This window comes from Periplaneta americana, chromosome 13, assembly GCF_040183065.1.
Source record: "Periplaneta americana isolate PAMFEO1 chromosome 13, P.americana_PAMFEO1_priV1, whole genome shotgun sequence".
In the NCBI taxonomy this organism is placed as follows: Eukaryota; Metazoa; Arthropoda; class Insecta; order Blattodea; family Blattidae; genus Periplaneta; species Periplaneta americana.
This window is the reverse complement of record NC_091129.1, coordinates 165,491,115-165,506,555: the sequence shown is the minus strand read 5'-3', so window position 1 is coordinate 165,506,555 and position 15,441 is coordinate 165,491,115. Positions and strand designations below refer to the sequence as shown.

The 15,441-nt window shown below is 34.8% G+C and overlaps 1 long non-coding RNA gene across 1 annotated transcript in view; it reads right to left on the bottom strand.

Moving 5' to 3' along the window:
- Positions 1-610: 610 nt before the first annotated feature.
- Positions 611-15,441, bottom strand: part of LOC138711671 (uncharacterized) — a 229,271-nt gene continuing 214,440 nt past the window's right edge. The window contains exon 3 of the long non-coding RNA XR_011335418.1: positions 611-718. This is a non-coding gene — a long non-coding RNA (uncharacterized lncRNA). The remainder of the gene's footprint in view (positions 719-15,441) is intronic.

The window sequence follows — 15,441 nt, the reverse complement described above, 5'->3', positions numbered from 1 at the left end:
CCTAGTTTTTACATATAGGAACCTAACAAAAATTTGCCATTTTTAGTTGCTTTTAAGAGTACTTAATATACTAATACACTACGTATATCCTCAATGTTTATATACCGAAAAACAAATGCACACGCAAAGCGCATCCCTCACAGTACACGTGCGCTATCTGTTGGTGCTAGTTCAGGATATCCCTATATAGTGTTGATTTTAAACCCAAACAGAATAGAATGGTTATAATCTGTGGTCTTATGTAGTAATTTCAGAAAACAATCGCCTTCATTTTCGAACACGAGTATTTGACGACTATTCATGGTCGAAATCCACAGAATCCAATGTAGGCTACTATGGATCTGTGGCATACTGTAAAAGGTTTGTATCTTATAAAAGAACGAGTTGTTTCGATGTAACATTTTACAAATAAACGCATAGAATAAAACACAAAGAATATAAGTGAATAAATTAACAATTAGTATCGGAATTGTGCAGACAATTAAGAAATAAGAAACCAGGCTGTAAATAGAAATAATAAACAATCGAGAAACAAGTGAAAATCTCCTGTAACTAACGTCTACATTTGTAGCAGATGAACTCGTTCGTACAAAATCCGTAGGCCTACTTACCCCGCGACGAATGCCCGCTGTCTTGGCCGCGCGCCTTGCTATTCGTCAGCTGATCGATGATCGTAGTAAGGCGTTGTTTCCTCTCCCCTTCCGATCCAGAACTTGAGCTGCAATACATAAATGTAACGCTTAAACTTCAGTCTGTGCGTTATAACACAGGAGTGAAAGAAAAACTTACATACGAGTATAATAAAAGAGATTTTAGTATACAGGGGGATTCGGTGGAACTCTCTCTATTGTCCAACGTACAAATAATACTACCTGTAATAAATTTTATTACAGAAATGTACATTCGATTCTGCAAATCTAGTCTTCCAGGTGAAGCTCCCTGTAAAGCAGATTTGAATAATTTCAAGGGCAAAATTTCCCGGGTAGCTCAGTTGGGAGAGCGTTGGTACGTTGAACCAGAGGTCCCGGGATCGATATCCGGCCCCGGAACAATTTTTCCCTTGAAATTATTCAAATCTGCTTTACAGGGAGCTTCACCTGAAAGACTAGATTTGCATAATATATACGTCACTGTGTACGTTAACAGAAAACCACAATTTCAAGTCACACAGAGTTTGTGTGCACTCGATGTGGGTCTCTGACGTTTCGTCAGCCCACGCGAGTTGTGTGGATATAAAGGGAAAAGTTGAGATGGTGTCGGGTGGAGTTCCCGGGTAGCTCAGTTGGAAGAGCGCTGGCACGTTCAACCAGAGGTCCCGGGATCGATACCCGGCCCCGGAACAATTTTTCCTTTGAAATTATTCAAATCTGCTTTACAGGGAGCTTCACCTGGAAGACTAGATTTGCATAATATATACGTCACTGTGTACGTTAGCAGAAAACCACAATTTCAAGTCACACAGAGTTTGTGTGCAGTCGATGTGGGTCTCTGGCGTTTCGTCAGCCCACGCGGGTTGTGTGGATATAAAGGGAAAAGTTGAGACGGTGTCGGGTGGAGTTCCCGGGTAGCTCAGTTGGAAGAGAGCTGGTACGTTCAACCAGAGGTTCCGGGATCGATACCCGGCCCCGGAAGAATTTTTCCCTTGAAATTATACATTCTGTTCACAGTAATGGACTACAAAATATAAACAATTGTTAATTCTGTAAGCAAGAAAAGGTATAAGAGTATTTCATATAATGTACTTTTACAAATGACTGAAGTGGTTTAAAAATCAAGTTGTTAATAATTTATTTGAACGCTAGAAATGGTTGTTGAATAAGAAATCGTTTTCAAATGACACCGCAAATAAAAAATGTAATGGATTTAAGTCTGGGGAACGCGCAGGCCAGCCAATGAGTTCTGCACTATGTATCCATTTATACTCGTATATTACGAAATTATTCGCTTAAGAAATAAACAGTTACTCTGCTGAAATGTAGAAGTGTGCCGCCAATCATAAACTACATACAACTCACTTCACTTAGGACGTCTTATAATGGCTTAGAGAGGGAGAGACATTGGGAACGAGCTAGTTGACTAAGTACGTAGCCAATAATGAGACAAAGTCTCCAACTTGCCGTCATCAGCGACCTATGGGAGGAAAGCAACTCAGCTTGGCAAAAGGAATGGGATAAAACTAGGAAAGCAGCAGTAACCAACGATTCGGCAGGGGTTAAACTCGAATATGCGATTAACACCAAATCTGTCATTCACACCAACTGATGATGGAATAATGCTCTCTATTACCACAGGTTCAAGATATAGCATTTATAAAACATAGGTCAGAGAAACAGACTTGTCTGGAACTAATTACATTACGTACTATAAAAGAAACAATACTTAGATAAAACATTTAGAAAACAATTAAATATAAACCTAATATCTGAATGAGTAAAACTCGTTGCCAAGAAACGAACGTAATATTACACTTACAATGAAATAACTGAAGTATTCTATTCAGTAAAAATTTAATATTAGTAAGAAGTGAAAATGAAAATGTTGTAGATCAACTTGATAAAAAATAAAGTAAACTGAGAATGAAATGAATTAAAATGAAGTACCGGTATCAAAAATTAACAAGATGCTTATTTGAAATATACAGTATGTTAAATATAACATATTAATACGATGGAAGAGTAATGGAACGGAGAAAAATTCTCTTCGGGGCCGGGATTTGAACCCGGGTTTACAGCTCTACGTGCTGATGCTTTATCCACTAAGCCACACCGGATACCCATCCCGGCGACGGACAGAATCGTCTCAGATTAAGTTCCAACTCTTGCGTTCCCTCTAATGGCCGCCCTCTGCACTACGTCATAGATGTCTATGAATGTAGGACTGAAGTCCACACACGTGCTGAGGTGCACTCGTTATGAGTGACTAGTTGGCCGGGATCCGACGGAATAAGTGCCGTCTTAAATCACGAAGTGCTTTACGCATATCATATATATTATTTTAATGTACCGAAGTACATATGATATTTCCATGCAGATATTCTGCGTCATCAGTCCTACGTTCCAAGACATCTATGACGTAGTGCAGAGGGCGGCCACTAGAGGGAACCCAAGAGTTGGAACTTAATCAGAGACAATTCTGTCCGACGCCGGGGTGGGTATCCAGTGTGGCTTAGTGGATAAAGCATCAGCACGTAGAGCTGAAAACCCGGGTTCAAATCCCGGCGCCGGAGAGAATTTATCTCCGTTCCATTACTCTTTCATCGTATGATGACGCAGAATATCTGCATGGAAATATCATATGTACTGCGGTACATTAAAATAATATATAACATATCAATACTGATTTCAATTACGTATTCTAAATATCTCATATTTCTAAGCCCTATTTATACAGTATAAATTTTAAATATAGATACCGGTACTTCAAAATCATGTCGTTATAAATGTTTAGCCCATAATTAAGGCTGTATTTTTTCCAGAAGTTGTAACGTATTTTGCCATTTCAAATAAAATTACTTATTTCTACTGTAAGGTTTTTTTTTTTTGTGGAAGGAATTTAATCATATATATCTAAAAATTTGTTACAATTAAATTTCGTTTTCGACATCGCAATGACTTCACATAGCTTCAGAGCTAGTACAGTACGATTATTTAGTCCTGGCAGTCGCCGGAGATGTGCGCGTGGGACAGGCGAGTCCATTTAGTTACCCCAAGGGGTGTTTGGCTTATTCACTCGCTTGCCTTTATCGACCGCTCGCCCTATCTCTACTCCGGAACTCTCCCCACTCCTCCTATTACTTCCCCTCCTTCGCGTCGCTGAGCTGTCAGGACTAAATAATCGGTCTGTACATACGAAATCTCCAACCGGACCGGAAAAAATAAAGAAGCAATAGTCTGTTCTCCCACCTCCGTCCAACTCTCCAATATCAGTTAACCTTTATCTCGTCCATTGGGACTGAACTTCAAAGTCTACTTATGAGTAGCATCGGAAACAATGGTGTGCACTGGCCAATAAGTAATTCGGATTTAATTCAAAAGCATTTAATAGTACATTATGCAACGAGCCTATAATGGTAGTAATTAAGACGCGAGTATGTTTATGAAACTCGCTTGCGCTCGTTTCATAATTTTCATATTAGCGTCTTAATTACCTTTATAGTCAAGTTTCATACGACTTTTTATGTTCGACCATATTTCTGATTTGAAATTATTCATAAGTATTCATGTTATTCTTATCTGACTGAGGAGCGGAACTGACCTTGTGCAATAGCTCGTAAATTGTGAGATGTGCGCAGACGCGAAAGTATTGATTTTTTCCGAGAAACAAATGCCGATATTGACCTTGATCTAGAAAGTAAAATAAACATTAATCTTGATATAACCTTGAAATTGAATTAGACATTGAAAAACGAGATGACAAATTGAATTTATTTGAATATTATTTACAATTAACGCTAATTATTATAGTAACAGAATTAGCTGTCATTCGATTGCATATCCGAGAATAATCGATACTTGCGCTTTCATATTGCTACAATAGTATTTTCTGATTGGTGGAACACCTGAACTTTAATGAATAGGTGTACTTTAATGAGGTCCATTAAAGGGCTGCTACCAGGTGTATAATTACTACATTTCGGCATGGTCGAGCATGAAATATTTTCTGCAAAATTTATTAATCATATGTACCTTAAATCTATGTAAATTGTAACTCAGTTTATATTTTTAATGTAAAAGTATAAATAGTACGTATATTAAGAACATAAAAAAATTTACAGTTATTCTTATTAAGGGGACATACTACTGAGTTTTCGTCAATTTTGGTCAATGTTAAAAGTTAATTTTTTTTTTTTTTACTGATGAACTGTATTGACTAGGAACAAATCCATGCACCATTTCATTGTAGGTAGTCTTAGCATCATTTTAAAAATGTATCTTTATATGAGACCCAGATATTTGGTTACTAAAATTATAAACACTTTTTTATATTTTATTTTTTTCTGAGTACATTTTTCAACATAAAATTTTGAAAATAATTGTGCACATGTAACTCATCAACATCTATTCGATTTTAAAATTTCAAAAACTTACAATCAAAATTGTGGAGATTAGAAATCTCAGTAGCGTGTCCCCTTAAGCGAATCTATGTAGAGTAAGCAGTGAAGATGCCGATATCAAGAAGTGAATGTGAACTCAAGTTTAAGTGGGGAATTATGTATTGTTCTGCTTGTTCTGGAATAATGGGACAAGATATTCCTTATTGTTGAATACTGTGACATATTAGTGCAAGGCTCTTTTCCCCTTCACCTATCAGATTTTGTTATTGTAATATCTAATATATGTATGTGTAGTTAAATGTAAAGTACAAGAATCGAACAGTTAATGTTACTTACAGTTTACTGTAGGGCGAACCCTGTTGAGTACATATAGGGCCTATATACATATACAGGGTGGAAGTGAAAGGGACGATAGGGTGCACTGAAATGAATAGAAAACCTATAGCCTATTACGTTTTGTAATTAAATGCACGGTTAATTAGAAAATTAAGTTTGAAGTTTCAGCATTCCGGCAACATCGCCGCTAACACACTTTACTCGTGATACAGATGTAAGAGATCAACGAACTCGGTATGTTTCCTTAGAAGCACTGTTCTCTGGCGCTGTTTTGCAACCAACTCGCATCGTGCAGCGGCTTGAAATTAGAGATTTTTTAAATTAAATTTACACGAAAACCGTCCACACTATTGCAATACACCAGAGGGATAAATTATTCTTTATAAGTTTCCTATCGGAATGGGCAAAAATCACGATCCTACTCGCAATAGTACACACACACACACACACACACACACACACACACACACACACACACACACACATGATGCTATCAAGTGCAAAACTCGCATTATCCAAAATTAAAAAAAAATTAGTTACGTATGGGATGTTGTACTTCTTGCAGCTCTCTACGTACGGATATAGTCGGTTTGTGCAAATCTTGTCTTCCTCTTCCATAGAGCTCAGAAAACTACTATCAAATGCAAAATTGTCCATATCCATAACGGTTTTTCCAGTTTTCTGACAAATCACTTTACCTGGATAAGGCGAGTTTTGCATTTGATAGCCTCATATATATGTGTATACACATGTATACACCATAATATAACTTACATGTCTGTGCCAATTTGTAATTTTACCTGCATATTTATTCTTTTCATACATGGGCGTTGTATCTTAGATATGAATATCTCCGCTTATGTAATTATAGTGGATATACAGTATTTATGATTCAAGCGGTACTCCTTCTATTTGTATAACATAGCATTAGTTATTGTAAGGGAGATGGTCTTGTTCAGTGATTGTTTCTGTAATATTTATTATATATCCTTCCTATGTGGTTAAGGTATAATGTTTTTCTTTCTTTTCGTTACAGTATATTTAGTGTTTTTTAACATTAAATAACATTAAATACCTTACTCTATGCCGATGATCAAGTCATAATTTAACATAAATATATATTTATATAAGTAATATATATATATCAATAATTTAGATTTATATTAATATAAATCATATATATATATATATATATATATATATATATATATATATATATATATATATATATCTTTCAACAATAATGCTGTATTATTTATAGATAATCTGTATTTTATATAAATTAATTATTATAATATAAATAACCTTATTTTTTGTTGGAATTAATCTACCCTCAAAAAATAAGTAAAATGAAAATATCCTTAATCTACCAAAAGTACAATAAAGTATAATAGTTAAAATAATTACAACAAATAAAAAAAATTTATATAATAATAATAACGAAAAATTGATTCTCTTGCTATAACTATTAATACACAAATCCATAATCTCAAGAGGACTAAACCAAAAGAAATTAAATCACTACCAAATAAGTAACTTAAATTACCCCAATAAAATAAACCAGATATAGAAAACATAAATAAAAAACATAAAAGAAATATTAATGTCTGAATTATCCATCAAGAATTACTTAACAAATCAAATACTTTCAATTACGATAGGTATAAATCTGTGATTTGCTCCACAAATTTCGGAACATTGACGAGGTATAATGTTAGATGTTATGGTTTATTTAACGACGCTCGCAACTGCAGAGGTTATATCAGCGTCGCCGGATGTGCCGGAATTTTGTCCCGCAGGAGTTCTTTTACATGCCAGTAAATCTACTGACATGAGCCTGTCGCATTTAAGCACACTTAAATGCCATCGACCTGGCCCGGGATCGAACCCGCAACCTTGGGCGAACGACGAGGTATGATCCTATTTATTATTTCAGAAGTATTTTTCTTCGTCTTTCAGAGGATAATTTACAAAGAGGATTTTATATAAATGAAATAGAATATTAAAAGATTTTGGAATGGAAATTTCAGCACAAAAATAAAAAATAATGGAATTTTTAGGACAAGACCCAGTCAGAAGTAAGATAATACACAATAACCAATGCCTCGAACAAGAAAAAAATTTCAATTATCTGGGTTGTGAAATATCTTATCAAAATGAAAAAGATGTGAACAAGAAAATTACCAAATTTACACAAATTCTAGGAATAATAAACAATACATTAAAAGCTAAATTAGTACAAAAATCTATAAGAATAAAAACATATAATACACTAGCATTACCCTCCCTTTTTTACGGAAGCAAGATTTGGACATTAAAGAAAAAAAGACATGAACAGAATCAAAGCAACGGAAATGAAATTTTTCAGGACACCAGGATATACTCTTTTAGACCAAAAAAGGAATGAAGAAATTTTAGAACAATTAGAAGTAGAGTTAATCGAAGAAAAAATCAACAGATACAAATTAAATTGGCTAGATCATGTAAGAATAATGGAAAATTCAAGAATCACAAAAATTATGATGCAGTATAAACCTAAAGGACATCGTCGACCAGGAAGACCTTTCAGAAGACTGCTAGATGGGGCCGAAACAGGTCTACAGAGGCCTAATTCGTGAAGAAGGATGATGATGATGATATTTAGTGTTTCTGTAGTGTACAAGTGGTTGATATCAAATGAGGCGAGTGTTGTACTTTATGGCATAATTTTTATGTTTCATCTTACTTTTTACTATAGTCACATTTCTCACCACAAACTATAAACTTTTAGAAATCGCAAAACATTAACTATTATTATATTAAACGTAATCAAGATGAATTCTTATAAACCTTGCAGTATTTCATTGTGTAGTAGAAAATGCTGTATGATATAAAAAACGCACACGCACGCACGCGCGTACACACATACGCCAAGTATTTTTGTCCATACATTGACTTTGAATTTGTTGCTGTCGTTACTGACAAACAACACGTGGATTTTCTCCATTCAATTCGTGAACATTATGAAAATTGAAGACTCTACATCTGGCAAATCCAGCTTAGTAAGTAATACAGTGAACGGGAAGTACTCACCAGCGACAGACATCTGCAGGAACGAAGTACTGTACAAGAACTGATGTTTCGACGAAAATATTCCTTTTTTAGTTCCTATATCCGTTGAACACGGTACGAATATACGTAGCAGTCGCTGCCACGAACCTCTCCACTCTGTCGTCTGTGCGACGTTCTCTACTGCCGCTATTCAAGCACTGACGCCAATATTTTCCAAAATGTGCAGCAAAATCCCTTCGCCGACATTATAGTTCGGACATCAACCAATTTTCCACAAACTGATACTCGTCCTTAAATAATTCTGTACATCGCGTTCATGCAACCACCGGAAAGTTTGCTTATCTGGAAGATACGTATTAGGAAAACTATCCGCTTATAGACCTCTTGCTTCTGATAAATTATATTCAGCAAGTCCATACATAAAATTAATTAGCATTTAAGTATTTAGTATTTATTTATTTAACCTGGTAGAGATAAAGTCATGAGACCTTCTGTTCCCCTCTACCAGAGGATGACAACTTGTTATTCATCATCTTTTACAATATCCACCTCGCGTCAATGGAATTCCTTGTCACAAAGTATTAGGGGCTGCAAGACAACAAACATCTTTAAGAACAGCTTAAAAGATAACCTTATTAGCATTTCACTAAAATCATACTGATTTAAACTATCACTGACTACATTGTTACTTTTTTCTTTAGACATCATCCTGATTGTACTGTATTTTCAAAATTGTCTCATAATAATCTCTTTCTATTATCTAATATTATTTGAAATATATTAACATTCTATGTATTTTAGCTTAATTCTGCTACACAGTTTATTTCAGTGTTTAATTAATAGTTCATAGTATTTTGTTGTTTAATTCGTAATTTCAGTGTTTAATTAATAGTTCATAGTATTTTGTTGTTTAATTTGTAATTCGTAATTTCAGTGTTTAATTAATAGTTCATAGTATTTTGTTGTTTAATTCGTAATTCGTAATTTCAGTGTTTCATTAATAGTTCATAGTATTTTGTTGTTTAATTCGTAAATAACTCTTGTATACATGTAACTCTCATCTAAATCAAATTGTTGAATTCTTTGTAAGTTCATGCATATGTATATACACTTTTTGCTGGTTGAGTGGAAGAGAAGGCCTTACGGCCTTAACTCTGCCAGCTAAAATAAATCATTATTATTATTATTATTATTATTATTATTAACTACAATATGAGAATACAATTACAATTATAATTACAATTAATATTAAATTTATAATTACAATATAAAGCAAAGTACTAAAATATTACAGACTACTAAACGCTAGAAAAATTAGTGTGAAAGTTAAGAACGATATATATATATATGTGTATATATATATATATACATATTTTATTTTACGACGCTTTATCAACATCTTAGGTTATTTAGCGTCTGAATGAGATGAAGGTGACAATGCCGGTGAAATGAGTTCGGGGTCCAGCACCGAAAGTTACCCAGCATTTGCTCATATTGGGTTGAAGGAAAACTCCGGGAAAAACCTCAACCAGATAACTTTCCCCGACTGGGAATCGAACCCGGGCCACCTGGTTTCGCGGCCAGAAACGCTAACCGTTACTCCACAGGTGTGGACTATATATAATTGAAGTACAAATTAAACGTAGAATTTATTATATTGGGGGGACGAAGTTACTGGATATCTAAATATTTTATGCTAGAATAAGAGAACTATTTACAAGAAGTCATGTCTGAACGAGTCTCAATTACTTACCAAGTGCCTACTAAGTTCGCGTTTGAATTCAATCTTATTTCGACAGTTCATGATGTTTGTGATTTCCTGGTTTTAATAAGCAGTATTCACTATCACTTCTAATGATCAACAGCTCTCACCAAGGAAACAAACTGAAAAATCCACTGAACACGTCTAAGGCAAAACACAGTATAAACTGCTCTTATCAAGAGAACATAATGGAATAACCCATAAAACAGGTCTAACACAGCATATCAACTGGTCTTATGACGAGAATAGCCCGCAAAATCCCATAAAACAAATCTTACTCATAGCACAATATCAACTGGTTTTATGAAGAGAACATACAAAGAGTCTAATGCACATTACAATATCAACTGGTCTTATGAACAGAACAGACTGGAATAACTTTACTCACAGAACACGTCTAACGCACAACACAGTATCAACTGCTCTTTTCAATAGAACAAAAATACAAAACATCTGACGCACAGGACATCAACTGGCTTCAAGAAGAGTAAAGACTTCATATAATATATCTAATGCAAAGCACGATATCATTTGATCTTACGAACAGAACAGACTGAAGAACACTTAGGCCCGATTGTATAAACCATTTAATCTTAGATCAGAGGTTAAATTGATCCTTGTTTCAGCTGAACTTGGAATTTTGTGTTGTACAAAGTCTAATCTGAGATTAATTTGTCTCAAACTAAAGTCAACTTTGACTGAAGAAATTTCTCCGATTAAGTTAGATGATCCAAGTTCAGTTATTTCTTTTCTGTTTGAAATATACGAGTGACAGATTGTGCAAATAAAATATCCATTATTATTAATATTAACAGATATGATAGGTACATTTATATATATTTCTTTCGATTTCTTGCCTTAATACACAAACAATCTTATGTTTTATAAGGCTCTATCGTGTTCAGCCGTATCAAATAACATAACCTATAATTATATTATGTTTATAACAACCATTAATTATTAATGGATATGATAGGTACATTCGTAAATTTTCAATTAACTATATTACTAAACGAAAATTGTCGTTTTATAAAGCTTTATTATGTTTAGCAGTATCAAACACCATAACATGATAACAACTCGGAGAACAGTCAACCTTCTTCTTATTGTCCGCCATTATTTACATTGCACAAAAAACCAGTGTCTCCAACAGAGTGTACAGAAAGTCGCCAAAAAGTAGTTGGAAAGTCGCTAGATTTCTCATTATCAACAAAGAAAGATTAAATTTTGTCACTATGGGGTGCTAAAAAGGTCACTGAATCCCTATTTAAGCAATATAAAAGTTAAAAGAAATTGTTGTTGAAAAAGAGTTAAAGTCGCTAGATTGGCAACACTGAACAAACCTGTCCGCGCATCACGTATTTCATCTGTTTATGCGATGTTGCCAAATCCTTTTCACGTGAACTTAGATTGCATTTGAACCAAGGTAATTTGATCGCAGAAAAGTTTTATACAATAGAAGAAGTGTCTGAACTCGGTTCACTTTTCGATCTTCGATCTTCGATCAAAGTTGATCTTTAGTCAGGAAGTTTTATACAATTGGGCCTTACTGGAATAACCCATAGAACACGTCTAACTCACAGCATAGAATGAACTGCTCTTCTCAAGAGAGAAAACTGTAATAAGCTAATAGACCATATAACATAACTAGAGTTAGGAAAAGGTATTTCTCAAGGTTAGCCTTGCAATGTACTCTATAATCTTTTCGCTGTAAGAAAAATCCTAATGTAAACAATAGCACGTGATTGAAGTGAGGCTTCATTGGCCACCGATTGGCGCCATTCTCAGTACGTGTTCCCGCCTACTGCTGTACATTCTGTTTCATGTTAAACATTTCCCGTGACTCATCAAGTAGGCCTAACCTCACTACTATCATTCGTTTGTTTAGGAAACATTTACTTTATAATTACTACAATTAAATTATTTTCAAATCTTATGTCTTCACAATGGACAGTTGAGGATACAGAAGCCATACTTCGGTACTACGTGCTTACGTCAGCATCTACGAGCTCAAGTGACGCCAGCTTGTTACAAGAACAGACTACCTCGGTATTACTGTTGGTATTCATCCGCGTTCATAGTACATAACAAAATATAAAAGTAGCTTTTCTTTTACACAGCGTTTTACACATGAGTGAAGTTAAATGTTTCATCATATTTAACAACTAGAATTCAATTTTTTATTTCCAAATAATACAAGATTATGGTTTCCAAATACGAACTTAATTTTCCTGCGTCATGTAAGTGTTTCGACTGGGAGCCAATCACGGGTATGACAGCAACGTGCTTATGTTTACATTAGGATTTTTCTTACAGCGAAAACAGTATAGCTAATGATTAGAAGAAGAGGACCTGTGCAGACCACAGTAATGCCAGGGCACAGCGTGTGTATACAGTCAAAAGCAACACATCCTAGATGTATGTTAAGAATGCCGCGACCAAAACTAAGTAAGATAGAAGTTCTGAGAAAACATGTTGAAAACTCTAGCTAATGATTAGAAGCAGAGTACCTGTGCAGCCCACAGTAATGCCAGGGCACAGCGTATACAGTCAAAAGCTACACAACCTAGATGTATGTTAAGAATGCCGCGACCAGTAAGTAAGATAAAAGTTCTGAGAAAACATGTTGGCCAGTATGGACAAAATATGTTTTCCATTCGTGACAATGAACTCTTTTGTAAGGTGTATGCAGTGAAAGTGGCAGGATACATGACATGTAACATTACGAAACATAAAAATAGTATTAAACATACACAGGCTGGTGACAGAAAACATCAAGTTACTACAACGAGAGTCTACAACACAATTAAGTGAAAAAATATTTTCTGAAGATATGTGTGAAGCACTACTGTACCCATTGTACCGCTAAACAACTGCGGACAAAATTCCGGCACACCTGATATAACCTCTGCAGTTGCGAGCGTCGTTAAATATATCATAATTTAGATTATAATATTTTACGCATTCATTCACTATTTCATACGTCATTTAACACTTTATTAATGCAATCATTTAATTAATCTTTAAAGCATTCATTCATTCCATTTATTTAACTATGCACTACAGTATACAACTTTATTTACTTATCTGTCTATTTCTTTACTAAAACTTGGTATGTTAGGATTTCGGTTTTTTGTCGAGAGGCCTTCGGCTAGCTAACTAAACTCAGTTCGGTCCTCGCCTCGTATTGTTGACGTTTAACAGGCCACGGATTACGGTCCTGAATAGCGTCCACACCGCTCATGTATTCAATCTCAAACAAAATACAAAATCGTGCGCAATGGAAATAGCACGTGGGCCGACATTTACTTCACCTTGTCCATCAGCACAGCTTTGAGTTTGCAAACCTTCAGGAATTGAAAATGTGACAGTGAAGTAGTTAATGTGCACCGTAGAAAATTAAAGGATTAGAATTCGAGTTAGGGTTCGCGCGCCCCTCCGGCTGCTCCACAAATTACGACTACCGTGTCCGTGCCGTGTGGGCCCCCGGATGACTTACTGGACGCGATCGTGCACTATTAAAGAGGAGGCGGAGCGCTGCTCCTATGTCTTAAACAACCGGTTAATTTCGGAATGCGTGTTCCTGAAACAGTGGGATAAGGTCCGTGCGTGCCTTCACTCACGGGATTCAATGTGCCATATATACTTTCTTAAATTTGGTAACGAAGGCACAGTCAAATAAATGGACAAGTAGATATTTTAGCGTACAATGCTGACAGTAGCACAAAAATCAAAAGTAATGGCATTTTTAGGACAAGACCCAGTCAGAAGTAAGATAATACACAATAATCAATGCCTCGAACAAGTGCAAAATTTCAATTATCTGGGTTGTGAAATATCTTATCAAAATGAAAAAGATGTGAACAAGAAAATTACCAAATTTACACAAATTCTAGGAATAATAAACAATACATTAAAAGCTAAATTAGTACAAAAATCTACAAGAATAAAAATATATAATACACTAGCATTACCCTCCCTTTTATACGGAAGTGAGATTTGGACATTAAAGAAAAAAGACATGAACAGAATCAAAGCAACGGAAATGAAATTTTTCAGGAGGACACCAGGATATACTCTTTTAGACGAAAAATGAATGAAGAAATTTAGAGAAAAATTAGAAGTAGAGTCAGTAGAAGAAAAAATCAGCAGATACAAATTCAATTGGCTAGATCATGTAAGAAGAATGGAAAATTCAAGAATCCCAAAAATTATGATGCAGTATAAACCTAGAGGACATCGTCGACCAGGAAGACCTTTAAGAAGACTGCTAGATGGGGCCGAAACAGGTCTACAGAGGCCTAATTCGTGAAGGAGGATGATGATGATGATGATGATGATGACAGTAAACAGGGCATCACTGTGGACCCCACGATACGTTTTGAAGTAGGATGTCATCAGTCAGCCGAGTCCACCATGAGAAGAAGTCGATCTATGAGCCTACAGTCAATTATAGTATTTCATAATATCAAATGGTTTGTTTTATTTTCAGTCTATTACTTATCAAGTTATGGCAGCAGAAGTAGATTCTGTTACATCAGTTACAATATATTAATATGCATCACGAATATTTTCGACTTTTTTATGTAAGTCATCTTCAGGTGATGTAATTTACTAACAAACAAGCACAATTGAACGTAGGTGAAAATATATAAAGATAAAAACACATATAAAACACAAAATTTAATCTTGCTTGCTCATTAAATTTTATTTGTGTTTTATATGTGTTTTTTAACTTTATATCTTTTCACCTACGTTTAATTGTACTTGTTTGTTAGTAAATTACATCACCTGAAGATGACTTACATAAAAAAGTTGAAAATATTCGTGATGCATATTAATATATTGTAATTTATGTAACAGAATCTACTTCTGCTGTCATAACTTGATAAGTGATAGACTGAAAATAAAACAAACTATTTGATGTTATAACTCACGAACTTATCTGAACCCTCAATATGACATTTAAAATTATAGTATTTCAAGCTGAAATATTCCTTAAGGGGTTAGGTGCAGCTTACAGCAGTAAAAGTTTCGGAAATATTCAACATTTTTTCCTCCATTACTGTATCTTGTACAGCAACGAAAATTGGTACGTATGAAACACTGCCCTTCCACTAACCACTATGTCCACTAACCGTTGAAGGATGATGATGATGATGATGATGATGATGATGATGACGATGACGACGAATAATGATTACAGATATTTTAAATAAGTAAGGGTGGTCTACAGATC